The sequence below is a fragment of the Girardinichthys multiradiatus genome, chromosome 19, assembly GCF_021462225.1.
Source record: "Girardinichthys multiradiatus isolate DD_20200921_A chromosome 19, DD_fGirMul_XY1, whole genome shotgun sequence".
Taxonomy (NCBI): domain Eukaryota; kingdom Metazoa; phylum Chordata; class Actinopteri; order Cyprinodontiformes; family Goodeidae; genus Girardinichthys; species Girardinichthys multiradiatus.
Window position 1 is genome coordinate 40504942 of NC_061811.1, and position 19672 is coordinate 40524613.

The 19672-nt window shown below is 39.8% G+C and overlaps 1 protein-coding gene and 1 long non-coding RNA gene across 3 annotated transcripts in view; one reads left to right on the plus strand and one right to left on the minus strand.

Moving 5' to 3' along the window:
• LOC124855164 (neuronal PAS domain-containing protein 3) overlaps window positions 1-19672 on the plus strand; it is a 613876-nt gene that overhangs the window by 107658 nt on the left and 486546 nt on the right. The window lies entirely within an intron of this gene.
• Window positions 3039-3801, minus strand: LOC124855165. The gene is made up of 3 exons (XR_007035019.1): window positions 3627-3801; window positions 3302-3536; window positions 3039-3234 (listed from the first exon to the last, which is right to left on the minus strand). It is a non-coding gene; the product is annotated as an uncharacterized LOC124855165 (long non-coding RNA).

The window sequence follows — 19672 nt, forward strand, 5'->3', positions numbered from 1 at the left end:
CACAAATGATGTAAAATATTTGTTTGTTTTACATTTACATTGGTTAACATGTAAGCACACCTTTCTGAATATTTCTGTTTATTCAACATCACACTTATGGCTTAAATGTTGTATATTTTTTAAAGATTAATTCTAATTCTAATTCTAGTTTAAATAACCACCACTGTATATAAACATCTGTCTTTTCCTCTTCCCCTCCTCTCTAACCAAATGTCCAAACAAGCTTTTACTCAGACATGAGGAGTGCTTGATTCATCTTATCTTTCTGATGACATGTCTACTCACATAGACTTTCAGCACAAACCAAGACACATCATCAGTGGTGCCATGAACAACTCAAACACAAGAGTACTTTCCCAAACACTGATCTTTAGTTCTTCAGAGAGAAAACAATGGTGAATGTTTGTCTTAATCTGATCCAGATCAGTTGGGAATATTTTGTTAAATATATTTTTTATTTGTTACGTTTTGCCAGATTTGAATCAAACCCTGGGTCTTTATTGACACTAAGCCTATGGAGAATGTTTAGTGGATGAAGATGTCGGGAATTGTGAAAGTTGTGGGTTAGATTCCAGCTTCTTCCAGCGAAGTGTTGGTGAGCCCCTAGGCAAGATAGATACATATCTAGATAGATATGGCTTTATTACCACAGCTGAATTTGCATTAAAAAACAAAAACAAGATAAACATCCATTATGAAAGGTACAATGAAGTGTAACAATGTATCTCCTTAAAATGAATTAAAATGCTGTGTGATAAATAGAGAATAAGTAATAAAACCAATTCATCAAATTCTAAGATTGAACCAGACCAACCAATTGCACAACCCTAGATACTTAACTTTAAGTTGCCTGCCCATCTACTCAATGGTTTATGAATGTGTGCACGTTTGTGAGTTTGAGCGGGTCAGTGTGTCTATAGTGTAAAGCACTTTGAAAGTTTAGTATTACCTATTTAAATTCAATACATTTACAATTTTTTTAATCACTTGTAGCTCTGAGCATCACTTTGAACAATACTACTTCCATGAACCTTTTTTTAACATGGAGAGTGTTCCTGGATGAGCGGTTCTGTGTTTTTTGTGTGTGTATGCTCTGTCTTCTCAAACCCTTAGTCAGCTGTGGCAGATGGCCTCTCACACCGCTGCAGGATTCTTCCTGTGAAAGGGGAGATTTTCTTTCCACTGTCATTGCATGCATGTTCACTAAGAGAGATTGCTGCAAAGTCAACCACTCAAAGCAAGCGACTGTCCACTGTCGCTACATGCTCTTTTAGGAGGAGTGAATTCTGCAAGTCAGTGACATGATGCAATCTGCTGGGTTTCCTTAGAAAGAAAACTTTCTAACCAGTTTGAATGATAAAATAAACTGAGCATTGTTGTATAACTAGGAATGTATTGACTTAGAATCTGTCTGCATGATTGGATTGAAGTTACTATTTGTTTGTAACATGTTTTGTTTTGTTTGTTTTGAGATGACGTGAAATATTAATAAACTGAATTAAATTGAATTATTTTGTTCAGAACCAGGTGAGTATGAATGGCATATTGTGTCAGAATGGACTAAGGCTGCAATCTAGGCTGATTCATGGGCACCTTTATAAGGGTTAAACCTGTGGAAATCTATATTTCTTCTCGGACAGTTACAGATGCCTCAAGATTCTGAAAATCTTCAAATTGAAGTTTAAAAAGTTTGAAATCTTACACATTTCTAAGGAACTTTTAGTTACTCTATGTTGGTTTTTTCAGTGAGAATATTGCTGTTATTTTATGTTTAGTTTCATATATACTGAGTTAAATATAACATGTCATGCTATTAGTCTTTTATTTTAAACTGGGAGATTGCTCATCATGCTATCTTGGATCAAGGTTACAAAAATGATATGTATATGTGGTCAATTTGTGAGGTCTTGTAAAGGATGTGTTAAAATGTTTGTATTTTTTAGATAAACAGAAATGGATATAAAAAAGATAAACAGAAATGAGCAAAAAGAGAAGCAAAAATGCGAGTGGGTGAATGTGTATTATTATGTGACAGATGTCTTGAGTGTGTGTTTGCATCATTTGCATATGTGGAGGGCCACTTGAGCAAGTCCTTTTTACGACTGTGTTCTGCGTGCTGTATTTGAGTGTGTTTGTATGTGTGACATCCTGCAGAATGCTTGTACCTGTAAATGTCGGCCAGTTGTTTTAACCGGAGACAGCTAAGAAATCAGCAGTAAATCAGGCTGGTAGTCTGCTAAAGAGGTGATTAATAAACATGTCATCTCTCCGTGGATGCATCTGTGAGTTTAAAGAGTTGTGTGTTTATGTCGGTGGTTGTGTCTCCTGACATAGACATTATTTGCTTTAAGACAGAAACTAGACGAGTTATGGACAGAGAAAAACATAAACAGAATTATGTTGTCGGACGAAAACATTATGAAAATGAGAAAGCTGTGTTGATTTACATTGAAAGAAATGGAAGGTATCTGTTTCAAAACTAATACATTTGAAAAGATTTGAAAAGGGACAGGTTGTCTTTGTTTTTGCCTTCCAGTTCTAAAAAGATCCAGGAATGTTCTCAGTTTTTGTATACGTCTACCTTTCCGTCTGTAGACTCCACAATCAAACTGAGCTCCATTATTCAAGAGCCAGGATGCTACTTCCTCTTTGTCGTTAAAATAAAAAGAGAGATGGTAAAGCTTCGCCCTTCATCACACTTAGCCCGGTGACCATGCTGCTCTCTAATGGAACTTCATCCATTTCAAATGACAGAATCCATTATGGCTGCATGCACTGCTCTTCAGTGCAAGTGTTGCATGCGCTGGATTTATTCTAGTTATTTGCTGATAATATGTGCAAACTAAACTGAGCAACATTTCTTCTCATGCACATGTTTAAATTGAGATGGGGTAGTACATGCAAGACACTTAAAGAAATTTTACAAATATATTTATAAAGGAATCTTCTATGATTATTGCAGTTTGCATAACAACGTGCTTGTTTTTATTTATTTATGATTATTATTTAAACAAACCCTGGGTTTTTATTGGGGTTGATGCAGTAGCCCTAGCCCTAAACCTGTACAACATCATCTGAAACTTACAGCTCTTATTGGGTTTACAGAACATAACTGTCATAGTTTTAATGGCCGATTTGACCCACATACAGAAACACCCAAAAACAGAGGACCATTCTGGTGAAGGTGATTTAAAACAGGAGGTAGACTCGAGCGGCTCGCACCGGGAACAGGCACTGCAAGAGACGAGACAGGTTAGAAACGAATGATTCAAAGAAAACCTCCGATCTGCAGCTTGCTCACTTTAAATTGTTTAGAACCGCCAGGGAGAGAGAAAGGGCGAGTCTGGAAGATAGTGGAGTGGCTCAGGATCCGGCCGCGCTTGCTGATTCCTTAGATCACAGCTGGAGGAAGGACAGTGTCTCACTTAGAGCCTAAAGTGCGAGAGAGGACTGCTGACTGATTTAGAGTCCGGAAATGGATTATGGCAAGAGTTCATTCTGGATCCTCCTGAAGATCCGTGGCTTGGTTCCAGTACCTGGAAGTGGCGAGACAAAAGGTTTAACGAGGACAATCACAAAATACAAGATCATGGTTAGTCAGTTAGATTCTGGCCAGACTGAAGTACCAAGTACGCAAAACACTCAGGCGTAGAAGTGCTGACAATCCGCTCTCTTAAAGGTCTCCAGCTGATGACGGGATGAGAAACACCTGTCCTGCTCCTGGCTCTGCGGTACCGTCGGCAACTAGTGGTGTTCAGGGGAAGCAGCAGGCCGGTAACCTCCAAGACTCTGACAGTAACATTTTTGTACTAGATATTTATTAAATAATGGAGACAAAGAAAATACTTTTCAATTACCCTTATGTTACCCTTTTTATCCTCCTGCATAACATGCTAATGTAACCCTTAAAACAGCATGTCATCCATATGTTTAATGTCATGTAATGAAGGGATGAAAACAATGACAATTTTAGAGAATTACTGTTATTGCTCTTCACAGACTGTGACTCTTTTATCATTATTGTTCTACTGATGAGCTATCTACCTATTATCTAGAATTTGTGAAATGCCATCAGAAAATGGAAAAAGTGAATAAAAAAAACAATTGTCTTACCTGTGTTTTTAAATAAACTGAGGGCTGCTTCTCTGTGATGGACCAGTGCAAAAGAATAACTTTCTGGCATTCTGCTACCTAGGCAAGGCAAAACAGGTTTATTTTTATAGCACATTTCAGTAGCAAGACAATTCAAAGTTCTGTACATGAAAAAAAGAAAAAGAGACATAATAGGAAAATTACATTACAGTGGCATGGTAAATAAATAATTAACAAAATATTGTTAATATTAAATAATTAACAAACACAAATAATTAAGAGAATAAAAATTTATTAAAATGATAAGATGATAATAAAAAAGATATAAAAAAATAATGATAAAATGACTGATAAGAAAATTAAAGGGAAGTTGGAGTGAAAACTTAATAATGTTAAAATGGCACAGTCAAAGGCAACTCTAAACAAATAGATTTTTAATCTTGATTTAAAGCAACTTAGGGTTTCAGCATTTTTAAAGTTTTCTGGGAGTTTATTCCAGATTAGTGGATCATAAGTACTAAAGGCTGCTTCTCCATGATTGGTTCTGGTTCTGGGTGTGCAGAATAGATTTGATCCAGAAGACCTGAGAGGTCTGGGTGGTTGATACACTGACAACAGGTCTGTAATGTATTTTGGTGCTAAGCCATTCAGTGATTTATAGACTAACAGAAGTATTTTAAACTCTATTCTCTGAGCTAAAGGGAGCCACTGTAGGGACTTTAGAACCGGGGTGATGTGCTCCACTTTCTTAGTTCTAGTGAGGATGCGGGCAGCAGTGTTCTGGATCAACTGCAGCTGTCTGATCGACATTTTAGGCAGACCTGTGAAGAAACCGTTGCAGTAATCAATTCTACTAAAGATGAACGCATTACTTAGTTTTTCAAGGTCCTGCTGAGACATTAGTCCTTTAATCCTGAAGATGTTCTTTAGGTGATGGAAGGCCGACATTGTTACTGTCTTTATGTGCTTCTGAAGGTTCAGATCTGAGTCCATCACTATACTCAGGTTTGGAGCCTGATGGTGGTTTCTAGCTGTATTAACTGAAGCTGTGTGCTAACTTTTAAACGTTTTTCCTTTGGTCCAAAATGTATTACTTCAGTTGAAGGAAGGAGGTTCAGTTGAAGAGAATGTTGGCTCATCCATCCGTCCAAGCATTTACCAAGTGCTTGAATGGGTTCATAGTCACCTGGTGACATCGTAACGTATAGCTGTGTGTCGTCTGCATAGTTATGATAACTTACATTGTTGTTTATTCAAATCTGAGTTGGGGTGAGCATGTAGATATTGAATAGGAGGGGCCATAAGATGGACCCTTGGGGAACGCCACATGGGATTTTTGTGGTCTCTGATGTAAAGTTACCTACTGACACAAAAAAGTCCCTGTCCTTCAAGTAGGATTTAAACCAATCAAGTGCTGTTCCAGAAAGGCTAACCCAGTTTTCCAGGCGCTCTAATAAAATGGAGTGATCAACAGTGTCGAATACTGCACTAAGGTCCAATAATACCAGCACTGTGGTTCTTCCAAAGTCTGCATTTATACGGAGGTCCTTCAGGTCAATGGTGATCCAGGGTTTGTTATTGGGGAAGCATCTCACCGTTCTGGTGGGGATGATGTTATCCACACAGAAGTTTATATAGTTGGTCACACACTCAGTCATGGCATTGATGTCCTCTCCTTGTGGCTGGCACATTGCGTCCCAGTCTGTGGCCTCAAAGCAACTTTGCAGGGCTTCTTCAACTTCCTGTGACCATTTTCCCGCAGTCCTCTTTATTACAGGTTGTCACTGGACAAGGGGCTTATATTTTGAGCAGAGAAAAACAAGATTGAGATCTGATTTGCCTAGTGGAGGTCTTGCTGTAGAGATGTATGAGTCCTTGACATTTGCATAAAGCAAATCCAATGTTTTGTTTTCCCTGGTAGAGCAGCTGACAAATTGTTAAAACGTTGGAAGTGTAGCAGAGAGTGAAGCATGGTTAAAATCACCAGAAATTGCCACAAATGCATTGGGGTGTTGTGTCTGTAGCTTAGCAACAACTGAGGTGTTGGCATCACATGCAGTGTCGGCAACAGCTAAAGGTGGAACATATACTGTTGCCAAAAAAACACTGGTGAACTCTCTGAGTAAATAATATGGACGAAATGTACTGCTAACAGTTCAATATCTGGACTGCAGAGACGACACTTCACAGTAACATGTCCTGGATGACACTATCTGTTGTTCACAAGTACTGCCAGTCTACCTCCTTTACATTTGCCGCTCCTCTTTAAATATCTGTCTGCTCGTATGGTCAGAAAGCCCGGCAGAGATATGCTGGAGTCGGGGATATGTTCCTGCAGCCATGTCTCAGTAAAACACATAATACTGCATTCCCGGTACTCTGGCTGGGTCCTTTGTAGGGCTTGGAGTTCATCCAACTTGTTTCCCAATGATCTCGCATTCCCATCATAATTGACGGAAGAGATAGTTTGAACTTCCTCCTTCTCTCTCTTCTCTTTGCTTCTGCTCTGCATCCACGGCGTCTCCTTTTCAACTCATCAGGGATTTGGGGTTGTCGTTGAAGTATTATTTGAGCTTTTGAGATATTAATTAGCTGCTCCCGGTTGTAAGAAACAACCCTGTTGCTATGGCAATGCATCATAACAAATGTCCTAAAGTAGAAAAGTATTAGGAAAACTCCTCCCAGCTGCACTGCATCCGACACCGGAGAGGACAGTCGTTCAAAAAAAAAAAAAATCAACTGTATCCACCAGTTTAGAGTTCCCAAAAAAGAATAAATCAGAATGAAAAGTAACGGGCTACTCCAACCAGCTGCCACCTTGAGCGGCGCAATTCTAATTCTAGAAAAATTCTAGAATTTTTTTTTCTATCTCCATTCTAGATGCAACAGGCACAAGGAACATTTATGCTGGACAAGGGACCAGTAGGCCTCAGTGCTGTTGTTTGAGCGTCGATTCACTCAGTAGAAATGATGGCCGCCAACGATGTTGGTGATGTTAAGGAGAGACACCTAAGCCACAGCTGTCACCAACAGAGCCTTAGGTGGTGGTGGTGTTACAGTGTGGGCAGGTAGAATAGCCCTACCCTTTGTGAACTGTACAATGACAAGCCTATAGTACCTGAATAAATGGCCTGTACTTGTATAGCGCTCTATAGAGTCCCCAGAGACCCCAAAGTGCTTCACACTACATTCCGTCATCCACCCATTCATACAAACATTCACACACTGACAGTGGTGAGCTACAGTGTAGTCACAGCTGCCCTAGGGCCTTACACAGGCCATCAGTAGGCAAGTCAGGTGAATTGTCTAGCCCAAGTACACAATGACTGAGACAGACAAAGCGGGGGCTCGCCCGGCAACCCACCGGTTACAAAACAAACTCCTGCCACTATTGCCAAGGTTGGCCCAGTTAATGAATAGCATCATTAATTCAGTCATTGTCCCCCTGCATAAACAACACAAGCCTAATTTAATTTTCATGGACAACAAAGTTTCAGTTTACTCAGGTTGCATCATTAGGAAAAGGCTGCTGGAGACTGGGATATCTCAAAGGGAGTGGGGTGCTCTTTCTCCACACCTGAATCCCATAGAAACACATGGAATTGACATCCTTGTCAAGCTGTAATTTATATTCAAGGGCACATGATACATTATTGAGACATTGACATCTTTTGTTGTGCTATACCCATCCCTGTTGTTGGCTTTTGTTTCAATAAATTGTTTGAAATGATGAAATCACCATTGCATACTTATACTTAAATGTCCTACTTTCATGATATAACATCACAGTTGTGTGTGAGGATACGCGGGTTTAGACAGGGGATGGATGGACGTCACCAAGCCAATCAAATTAGCTGCTGTTGCTTCTTCTTCCTCAGTTTATTGGCAGTTCCCTAACTCCAGTGGGTGGGCAGCACCAGGAGATACAACGTAGCTTTCTATTTTTGCCACACAAGCACACCCACTAGAAGGAAACAAGCGTACCCCAAAGAAGGCTTGACCCCTCACTTGCACACTAAGATTCTATTGGCTGGGTCGGTTGCAAGGCAATGATAGCACTTCAATCTGAGAGAGAGAGAGAGCAACGACAATTTGCAAGTAGGGAAGGCAGACATATGGGCGCAGCTTTGATCTGTGCAGAGAGAAAGTTTGCACACCAAAGAAGAGGGCAAGCAGGAGTAGAAAATAGAGGGACTATGGCACTTCATAAAAAAGTGCATCACAAGTATGCCAAAAACTTTCCTTATCTGCATTTCTTCTTGACAGGCCATGCATTCTGTTTGGAATGACTCTTTCCTTATTACCAGAACAATTAATACAGAATTCCTTTTCACATATGGTAACAACAAAATTAACACTGTTATCTACCACACCTCCATCCACAAGCGCTGTGTGCTTGTGGGTGGAGGTGTCCATGAAATGGCTTATGCATGAAATAGTTTTGGTTGTTAATTGTTGTAGTTCACGTTGTGAAAATATGTGTTGTCATATTAATAAGATGTGTTTATCTTGCCACAGAGGACAATTTTTTTTTGCACCGTTATTATCCCGAGGTTCAGGTGTGAGCATAAGAGGCTGGGAGATTTGTGTTAGCCAAAACATAAAGGGACTTTGAGTTACCTGCAGCAGCCTGGTCAATTCGCTACCTGTACACGGTATTTTGTTACAATTGTGTTGTAATTTTCCTAACTTATAAGTTATGGTGTTCTAATTATTGTATATGTTCATTTTGAATGCTCAAGACTATAAGGTTATTTGCCTAGGACCTCTGAAGTGGCAGGCGGCCACGAGGTAACTTTTTGCCAAAGTACATGTGTTACTTGTAACTCAGTGAAGTTCCTAAAGCCTTTTTGTGTTTTATGTCTGTAGTTTTCATGGCATTCAATAAACCAAAAGAATACGCCTGTCTTGAAGAAGCCGTGCCTGTGTTGTCATTCGGAGTTACAAGCGCATTAGAAGGAAATCCAATTTAACAGAGGCTTAACGATCGAGTCGGATATGTCTGCAGCCTGGAGACCTCCCGTGTCATAGCACTCGTCTCATGGCACTCGTCTGGCCCCCGTGCTCCTACTGTTCAAAATAAAAACTCACGCTACATATCATCATAACTTGACCTTGTCACGGGTGATCAAATTTGCGCTATTAATTATTTATCACATGAGCATTACTTAAACTGACTTGAGGTTTGCAGAGAATGCTACAGTACTTATTGTATAGCGGTCAGTATAACGCCGGTATATGAAAACTCTACCACTTAAATTTCCCGGTGGACAAACTGCAGGAGTGTCACTGCATAGCACTGCCCAATAAATCAAGATATTCTTCAGAATATCAGTACAAATGCCCTGTCTTGGCTATCCCAGAGTCTAAATGTTCTGGGCTACACAAACTAAAGTGCAAGTTATTAGCAGGAAGATGTCAAGGGATGGGCTTTACAAGCTGAGAAACTCAATCAAAATGGTCATTGATCTTGATGTAACTGAAGAGACAAAGGAGTCAGACAGTCTTTGGAGTCAGACCATTGCTTGACCATCTGAGGCAAGGTTGCCTCAGCCTTCCAAAATATAACAAGGTCTGCATTGATGAGCAAATTATACCTTTCACAGGCCGCTGTGCTGTATGTTTCTGTCAAGCCAAACCCTACTGGCCTAAAGGTTTTTGTCCTTGCCTCTCCAAATGGTTTGGTACTAGATTTTGACATGTATCAAGGAAACAACACATTTAGGGGCCAAAGTCTGGGAGTTGGAGCTGCAGCGGTCTTGCGATTAGTTGAGTCTGTTCCCCCAGGAACCTGTGTATTCTTTGATCGACACTTAACAACAATCGATCTCATGGATGCATCGCTCTCAAAGGGTCTTCCGGCAGCTGGAGCCATTATGAAGAACAGAGTACCACAGCCATGCCAGCTATGTGAAGAAAAGCAACTGTGAAAAGAAGGGAGAGGAACATCAGTGACAGTGGTCCAGAGGGGGCCTGAGTTGGCAGTCACGAAATGTTTTGACAATAAACCAGTGGTGATGGCGTCCACCATTTACAGGAAAGATCCAGAGGACATTTGTAGTAGATGGTCCAACAAAGAGAAAAGTCATGTCCATGTGAGATGGCCAAAATTGATCAGAGAATACAATGACAACATGGGTGGAGTAGACCTGTGTGACCGAATGATGAGCTTTTATCGTATGTCAACCAGGACCAAGAAATGGACATCACGCGTGATAACATATTTCTATGATGTTGCTATCACAAATGCTTGGATCTAGTACAAGTCTGACAGTAAAGCCCTGTCACTAGCTAAGAACACCCAGCAGTACCTTGACTTTGAGCTGCACCTGGCTTAGGAGCTGTTGGATAGTCCTTCATTTGATGACAACAGTGAAGACAGTGAAGAAGACTATCAGCCACCAAACAAAACAAGGATCCCACAACCAGAGCCATCTGTGTGCAAAGTAGGACCCAAGCACATGACAGAGATGATGGATATCAAGCATGCAGAAAGATGCAGGAAAAAGGGATGCAGTGGCAAGACATACATGAGGTGTACTAAATGCAAGGTGTTTCTCTGCATTGCCAAAAAGAAAACATGCTTCCAGAATTACCACCGCTAAAATATCTAGACAAAGAACAAATGGAGTGCCACTTCTGTTATACTTCAGTCTTATAGTTCACTGTTCAACTAATTACATGGGCTATTGCCAATGCAAGTAACAAGCAAAAGAATATGACCAAGAATGTTAAGGAATTTCCTTTTTTGATCTAATTTAATGTACTGTTGGGTGATAGTCATTCTAAAATCAAAAGCTGTTAATTTTTTACTTTATGAACTCAGGTGTAATTTTAGACTTTAACCATCCTGTTGTCCACTAAGTGGACATGCTGTGAAATTAAAATAAAAAAAGTTGTAAAAAAATTAAATTGTTAGGTGTTTCTTTAGGCCTAAATTGATAGGCAATCACATAATGTATAGAAAACTATAAAATTGTCTTTCAAATATTGTAAATATTTAATATTTATCAAACGTCAAAAGATCTCTTGAAACATCGCTCTTGTCATTGTTTTTTCACTTTAACTAGCTACATGGTAGAGAAACAATTCAAACCGAACATTTGATCACCTGAAAAAAGGACAGGTTATGATGATATGTAACGTGAGTTTTTATTGTGAAAGGTAAGACCACAGGGGGCGTGGCTTAAGTTTACCAGACAAGTAACTGCTATGACACGGGAGGTCTCCAGGCTGGAGCCATACACTGTTGTAATGATCCACTAACAGTTTTGAAAGTTAGCTAAAATGCTAATCCTTTAAATGTAAAATTAGTTCCACTATTAGCATTTGGCGGGACTGTGCCCACTACTACATACTTGAAACCCTTCTCTCTAAAGTTACAAAAAGTTATTTGTTTAACACTAGGACTCCCGGAATTCTACCACTACTAGAACTTCCAAGCCCGTCAATCTGACCGTGTGCATTCTGGATGCGAGGGTGGTGATGACGTCATCACATTCCATTGGTCAGAATGCTAAAGGTTTTCTAGCACGCTATAAAATTATGGTTTTGACAAAAATTAATAATAGTATTTGATCAAAACCTATTATGTTTTTTTATTATTTGTAAATAGTATTATGGGTCTTTCTTTCTTTGGGTCTTTCTGCATGGAGTTTGCATGTTCTCCCCGTGCATGCGTGGGTTCTCACCGGGTATTCCGGCTTCCTCCCACAGTCCAAAGACATGCCTGTTAGGTTAATTGGTCACTCTAGATTGCCCTTAGGTGTATAATGAGTGTGTGCATGGTTGTTTGTGTGTTGCCTTGCGATGGACTGGCGACCTGTCCAAGGTGTACCCTGCCTCTCGCCCATAGACTGCTGGAGATAGGCACCAGCTCCCCCGTGACCCACTATGGAATAAGCGGTAGAAAATTACTGACTGACTGACTGAATATTAAAAAATAACACAGAGTCATGGGTACATTTAAAAAAAAAAAGAAAACCTTTACGAATCTGACCAAAAGCTGGACAGCTCCATGTTACACCCTCCTTTCACACTGAGGACATGAACTAGTGCTAAAAATGCCTTCAGCTCGTCCACACTCATGTCCCAGGAGGACTCCTAAAACCTAAAACTCTGCGGGCCTCAGCCACAGTGTAGCCCTGAATGTGGATGAGCATTTCGGCAAGCAGCAAGCAGAGGAATGCAGTCTGGGCATCTTGGATCTGGCTCTTTGTGTACATAGTGGGTCCCTCTGCCTCTGTCAACGTATTTTGGCTCTGATGCCTCCCTCTACTTTCTTCCTTCTCAGGTGTGAGCTTGTCTTGTGATGAAAATGCTGTAAAGCGCAGAATAGATCATTGTCATTAGGTTACTATACCTATCCATGGCCTAACTTATTGTTTATTTATTTGTCCATTGTCAGTACCTTGATTTGTAGTTTCTCTCTTGCCAGGGAGCTGGATTGCTGGGTTTATAGCTGGGGAGTGGGCACCTGGCTCGTCTCCCTGTCTCTGAACCTGCGCTGATTGTGGCATTGTTGCTATATAAATAATACATAGATTATTAGTTTTCTAATCTGTAAACTATAGCCTATAATGCTAAAATCATTACAAAGGCTAGTCTTTTACTACCTTGAAATAATGCGTCACCACCTCCTGCTGATGCTTTTTTTAGCCGGGGAAGCCTCACTCTCATCCCTCTCGTCCCCAGAATCACACTCATCTAATTTTTGAAACATTTCCACTGCCTCTTCATTTGAAAATCCATTTGTAGGATGCTAGCAATCTCCTTCTCAGACAGCGTTCTAGAGTGGCGGTTGCTAGGCAACGCTTGTGCGGGGATTAAAAAATCTATGTAAATAATAGGGCCATCAAAATAGCGGCTGTGGTAATTAGAAGTAGAAATACTTAGATCTTTTATTTACTTTGTTATCTTTAAAAAATAGAGACATAGGAATACACAAGACACAGGTTTAGAAAAAGTCAGGATGCCAGGAAGATAAAAGTTTTAATAGACCAGAGTTATGGCATGTCAAACTTTCAAAAACATCAAATTGACGGCCCTGGGAGTTCTAGTGTTAATGATAACCACCCAGGAGCAGGGACTAATACTCAACCTATAGCTGTCCCCAGTGGACGTTTTTCATGAATGGACAGGCAAACACTTGAACACCTTCTCCACTAAAACAGTGCAGTATGTCTGACCTCAACCCGTTTGAAAACCAATGTATATTTACCAAAGAGAAATGTTTTCAATTAATTTGTTTGATTTTAGGGTTTGTGCTTGTTTAAGAGTTTTTAAAGTTTCAAGCTAACTTACAAGATACCATACAGGTCCTTCTCAAAATATTAGCATATTGTGATAAAGTTCATTATTTTCCATAATGTCATGATGAAAATTTAACATTCATATATTTTAGATTCATTGCACACTAACTGAAATATTTCAGGTCTTTTATTGTCTTAATACGGATGATTAATACAGCTCATGAAAACCCAAAATTCCTATCTCACAAAATTAGCATATTTCATCCGACCAATAAAAGAAAAGTGTTTTTAATACAAAAAACGTCAACCTTCAAATAATCATGTACAGTTATGCACTCAATACTTGGTCGGGAATCCTTTTGCAGAAATGACTACTTCAATGCGGCGTGGCATGGAGGCAATCAGCCTGTGGCACTGCTGAGGTCTTATGGAGGCCCAGGATGCTTCGATAGCGGCCTTTAGCTCATCCAGAGTGTTGGGTCTTGAGTCTCTCAACGTTCTCTTCACAATATCCCACAGATTCTCTATGGGGTTCAGGTCAGGAGAGTTGGCAGGCCAATTGAGCACAGTGATACCATGGTCAGTAAACCATTTACCAGTGGTTTTGGCACTGTGAGCAGGTGCCAAGTCATGCTGAAAATGAAATCTTCATATCCATAAAGCTTTTCAGCAGATGGAAGCATGAAGTGCTCCAAAATCTCCTGATAGCTAGCTGCATTGACCCTGACCTTAATAAAACCCAGTGGACCAACACCAGCAGCTGACACGGCACCCCAGACCATCACTGACTGTGGGTACTTGACACTGGACTTCTGGCATTTTGGCATTTCCTTCTCCCCAGTCTTCCTCCAGACTCTGGCACCTTGATTTCCGAATGACATGCAGAATTTGCTTTCATCCGAAAAAAGTACTTTGGACCACTGAGCAACAGTCCAGTGCTGCTTCTCTGTAGCCCAGGTCAGGCGCTTCTGCCGCTGTTTCTGGTTCAAAAGTGGCTTGACTTGGGGAATGCGGCACCTGTAGCCCATTTCCTGCACACGCTTGTGCATGGTGGCTCTGGATGTTTCTACTCCAGACTCAGTCCACTGCTTCCGCAGGTCCCCCCAAGGTCTGGAATCGGCCCTTCTCCACAATCTTCCTCAGGGTCCGGTCACCTCTTCTCGTTGTGCAGCGTTTTCTGCCACACTTTTTCCTTCCCACAGACTTCCCACTGAGGTGCCTTGATACAGCATTCTGGGAACAGCCTATTCGTTCAGAAATTTCTTTCTGTGTCTTACCCTCTTGCTTGAGGGTGTCAATTGTGGCCTTCTGGACAGCAGTCAGGTCGGCAGTCTTACCCATGATTGGGGTTTTGAGTGATGAACCAGGCTGGGAGTTTTAAAGGTCTCAGGAATCTTTTGCAGGTGTTTAGAGTTAACTCGTTGATTCAGATGATTAGGTTCATAGCTCGTTTAGAGACCCTTTTAATGATATGCTAATTTTGTGAGATAGGAATTTTGGGTTTTCATGAGCTGTATGCCAAAATCATCCGTATTAAGACAATAAAAGACCTGAAATATTTCAGTTAGTGTGCAATGAATCTAAAATATATGAATGTTAAATTTTCATCATGACATTATGGAAAATAATGAACTTTATCACAATATGCTAATATTTTGAGAAGGACCTGTAATGGTGAGATTCGGCAACAGTTTAAAGTCACACATTCAAAATGAATGCAATTGAAACCAGTCAGAAGGCAGCAAAGAAACAGAATCAAATGATCACCTTTCCTAAGTCATGTAGATACCTATTTCTGTTCCCCCAAACAAATACCAAAATATCACACCACAGGTTCATAATATTACCAACTAGGCAACAAACAAATGCCATCTTCCATCAGAGATTGATGAGCAGCAACATTTCCAGTTCCCCCCCGAAACTTCTCTAAACATGCAGTCCATGACTAGCAACAGACTGGTTGGCCAGGCCAAGCTGTTCCCTGTTGTACCTTGCTTAACTTAGCACTAAGTTCTCTAGTTTAAGACAGATATGACGTCATGTGTTCCACCCTATACAGTATATGTCTAGTTTGATTAACACAACCAAACAGCTATTATTAAAACTAATCAAAATCCAGAGAAATCCTATCAGATGTGTGATGGGGAAATACTGCACAGCCCACTCATGTGACTGCTCTATCAGCGGCAAACAGGCTACACATACTCAACACAAGCGGCAGCACCTCCTCACTGAACGCACTTGCAAAAATGCAGTACAAAACCAGTTAAGGGTGCAACAGGTAAAATGGCATTTTTTTTAACTGGTACTCGTGCACCCTCTTTTTATGCCACTCTAAGCCACTGTCAATATTTCTCATATCAAAAATGCTTCACCCAATAAAGAAATAAAGGCTATATTATTGTTTTTAATTTTAATTTACTTTTGCACTGAAGGAAGACTCAGTGTCCAAACCTAAACCAGAACATTATTACTAACTGAGGACAACTGTATCTGTCCATGTGTGTGTATAGGGCATGCCTTTTGCACAGGTTGCATGTTTGACTCTGCCCTGGAAGTGCTTGAACACTCTCATAAGAAACAGTTGGGTTACAGCAAGTAAACACTGATGTGTATTCTTGTATTTCATTGGTATACTTGCGTGTGTGCGTGTGTGTGTGTGTGTGTGGCAGAGTTGCGTCCTGCTAAACTGACACATTTTCAATCACATGGTTTATTCTGGGGAAATTGTTAAGAACGAGAAAAAAGGCTAGATTTTTGGAGCTCTATGGGCTACAATTGGACAAACTGGGATTAGTTTTTTTCACTCCATGCGTGTGTGTGTGTGTGTGTGTGTGTGTGTGTGTGTGTGTGTGTGTGTGTGTGCGTGTGTGTGTGTGTGTGTGTGTGTGTGTGTGTGTATGTTTGTGTGTGTGAAACTGTATGTGTATGTATTCTCAGACAATGCTCTGGTAACCAATTTGTAATATACAGACTTGAAAAATGGCCCAGATCTCCCATTCGCTGTCTGCAATTTCGCTCTGCTGGTGCACGGCAATACCCATTGTACTGCCTCCCACCACTGCCGTTTTAGGTTGATGGATTGTGTGTTTCGATATAGTGTGTACATGTGTGTTTGTTTACCTTCCTATGTACATTTCAGAGTGCTTAACCGATAAGTCTGTCTTTGGGTGTGTGTTGATGTGCACAAACCAATTACATTGTTTATTCACAGATTATTGAATTTCTACTTGTGTATCTTTACCTGTCAATATGTGAGTGTGTGGTATTGGATTAAACTGGTTTGCCTAAACTTTTTATTCTGGGCATTTAATAGTTCATGTGGCACAGCAACAGGTCTTTCCACAATTAGAATAAGGTGCAATAATCAACATAACAACCAAGGAAAAGTGTAGTAAGTAGTGAAAGGGCAGATTAAATAAGATAGGAAAAAATAAATTAGAAAGAAAGCAAATGTGTGCTACAAATCTATGTGTCAGTTGGTATTCAGCTGAACATAAAGCTGGAAACTTAAAACAGATGTTTTAGAAAAAAAAACAAGAGAAAATCAGGATGAAAAATGTTTACCAAACAAAAATAGAGTTTAACAAAAATATTTTATATGCCTCTATTGAAGAAAACAGAACATGGCAACAAGGATTAATTTGAAACCAGATTATGGCAAATTGAATTACAAAATGAGTTTATAAGAATTACGTTAAGGGACAGAGGGATACGTAAGGACTTAAGTGTGTCGGGAGGGGAGCCTGATGATGAGGAAATAATTGGAAGGACAGATAGCAATACAAAAGCAATAGACAATTCAAGTGATGGAAGAAACTTTAAGAAGGGAGGGAGGAGCAAAGTGAAGTGGACAAGAGAAGATGAGGTCACCGAAAAAAAAAAAAAAAAGCTGATGTAAAAAGAAAAAAGAGAGAACCAGAGAAATAGAGCAGGGGTGTGATGTTGCTCAAGGAAATAAGTGACATGGTGAGTGACCTTATGAACCTAATTCCTTCTCTGAAGATTGATTGTTTTACCAAAGCTCTCACTTCTGTTAATAGCAGACACAGCAGGATTGGGAGGTCACGGTGAGTGTGGGTTTGTGTTTGGGAAACTTCATATAATAAAAAAAAGAGGTTGATTTCGTTCTACTCTTAGAAATGAAAGGTAGCTGACCTACATTAAATTTATTCAGCTTGATACACAAAAATTTAAATATTAGTCAATCTGTATAATAATCCTTAGCTGAAAACTATTCCCTGATCATTGTCAAAAAGTAACTGCCCCCAAAGCTTATAACTGGTTGTGCCACCCCTGGTGGGTACAACTGCTAATCACTGGTTTTTGGGGGAAATTTGGCAAATAATTATTTGGGCAATTTTCTTGGAAAATTGTTTTCAGCCACATTGGAAGGTTTTTTTCAACACCAACAAGCATCTCAATAAAATGTAATTCCAGACTTTGACTAAGTCATTTCAGAACCTTCATTGTATTTTTGTTTTGCTATTAAAAGGTGGGCATGATGGCGCTGTCTGGATTACCATGCTGCATCACCCACCGTCTTAACTTTCTAAATAATAATGCTTGGAAACAGCACTCTGTAAACAGCCAGTTTCTCTAGAGATGATTTTTTATTATTATTTATTTCTTAAGAAGGGTGTCAGTGACTGTCTTCTGGACAACTGTTAAGTCGCCCCATGATTTTGTAAGCCATAACATGGTCATAACATGTGTGTACTAAAATAATAATTTTTAGTGTTCTTATTTATTATTAAGAATTCCTCAGGAACTCAATCTTGGGTTTTGAAAAAACCTAAATTAGCAGAAATAATTGCTTGAACTATAACACTCTGGGTGTAATTAATCTACATAATATACATTTCACTGAACTGCAGAAATAAATGGCTTTTTAGATGATGTTCTAGTGCATTGAATTGCACCTGTCCTTTCAGCTACTGTTTTAAATGGTTTCACTGAAGGTTCAGTCATTTTCTATACCGCTTCTTCCAATCTGGTTCCTATCTCCAGCAGTCTAAAGGTGGGAGGCGGGGGACACCCTGGACAGGTCACCAGTCTATCGCAGGGCAACACACAAACAACCATAAACAACCACACACACTCATTCACACACCTAAGGGCAATTTAGAGAGACTAATTAACCTAACAGGAATGTCTTTGGACTGTGGGAGGAAGAGTACCTGGTGAGAATCTGGGGAGAACATGCAAGCTCCATGCAGAAAGACCCCCGGCCTGGACCTTCTTGCTGCAAGGCCACAGTGCTACCAACTGTGCACCGTGCAGCCCGTTTCACAGAAGGGTAAATAGCGAAAAATACAAAAAAAACAAAAGAAAAAATAAACCAGAAAAAATTAGAAAACTAAAAAAATCTGTTGTCTTTTTACTTTGTTTCCCTTGCTAATTTGTTTTGCTTATGCTTAGCTGTTTCCTTTTTACCTTAGCTGGACTTGAACCATGACCACCACAGTTCACCCTACAAGCAAAGGTGAGCGGTAGGATGACCCAAATGCTCCACAAATTAAATTTCATGTGGTTCTATTTGATTTAAATTGATACACATATCTTTTAAAAAGCATGTCTGCTCAAATGAAGAAACTAAAGATTACAGCTTTAAGAAATCTGAGCACAATATACAAGTCAGTACAAGTAATTCTTTCTGTTTTATGGATTGACCATTGTTATGCTCTCATGTGGAAGTCTGAAAACCTCCTTAAAGCTTGTTGTATAATCAGTGAAGAACATTCATAGAGAATATATGTTTTTCAAATAGCCACATTTGTCTAATTTTTACTTCTTTTCTTATTTTTCTTCTAAACAGATATGTTCCCTAGTCATGAATCAAGAGATCAAATCAAAAAGTTATACCATCTCTGGTCATTTCATTTGAAAACCAGCTCTCAATGTGTTCCTCCTGTAGCTGTAAACTAAAATAGGTTATGCTGGAGCTGCCCTCACCTCAACCTCTAACGAGAACAATAGTGGGAAGCTCGCTTCAGAAAACAGTTTTACAGTATTACATGTCCACAAAATAAGAACGACAATGTCAAAGGTTTTGTGGTGCGCTTCACAGTTCAGCTACTGTTCTGCAAGACTGCATTGGTTCATTGTTTCTCCTTTTCTCTTCCCTTCTTGTGACTCTCCAAGCCTCTCTTACTCTGCCTCCTCCGTTTATTTATCCTCTTCACTCTTATTCTGCTGACTTTCTCTGTGCCCTTTTTCCATTATGAAAAATCTACATCAACATGGGTTTTGACAGCTTGTTTTTGGTGGGTGTGTAAAATTTAAATAATTCTCTGTGCATAGACAGTCACTCTGGAGTGACTTTGTTT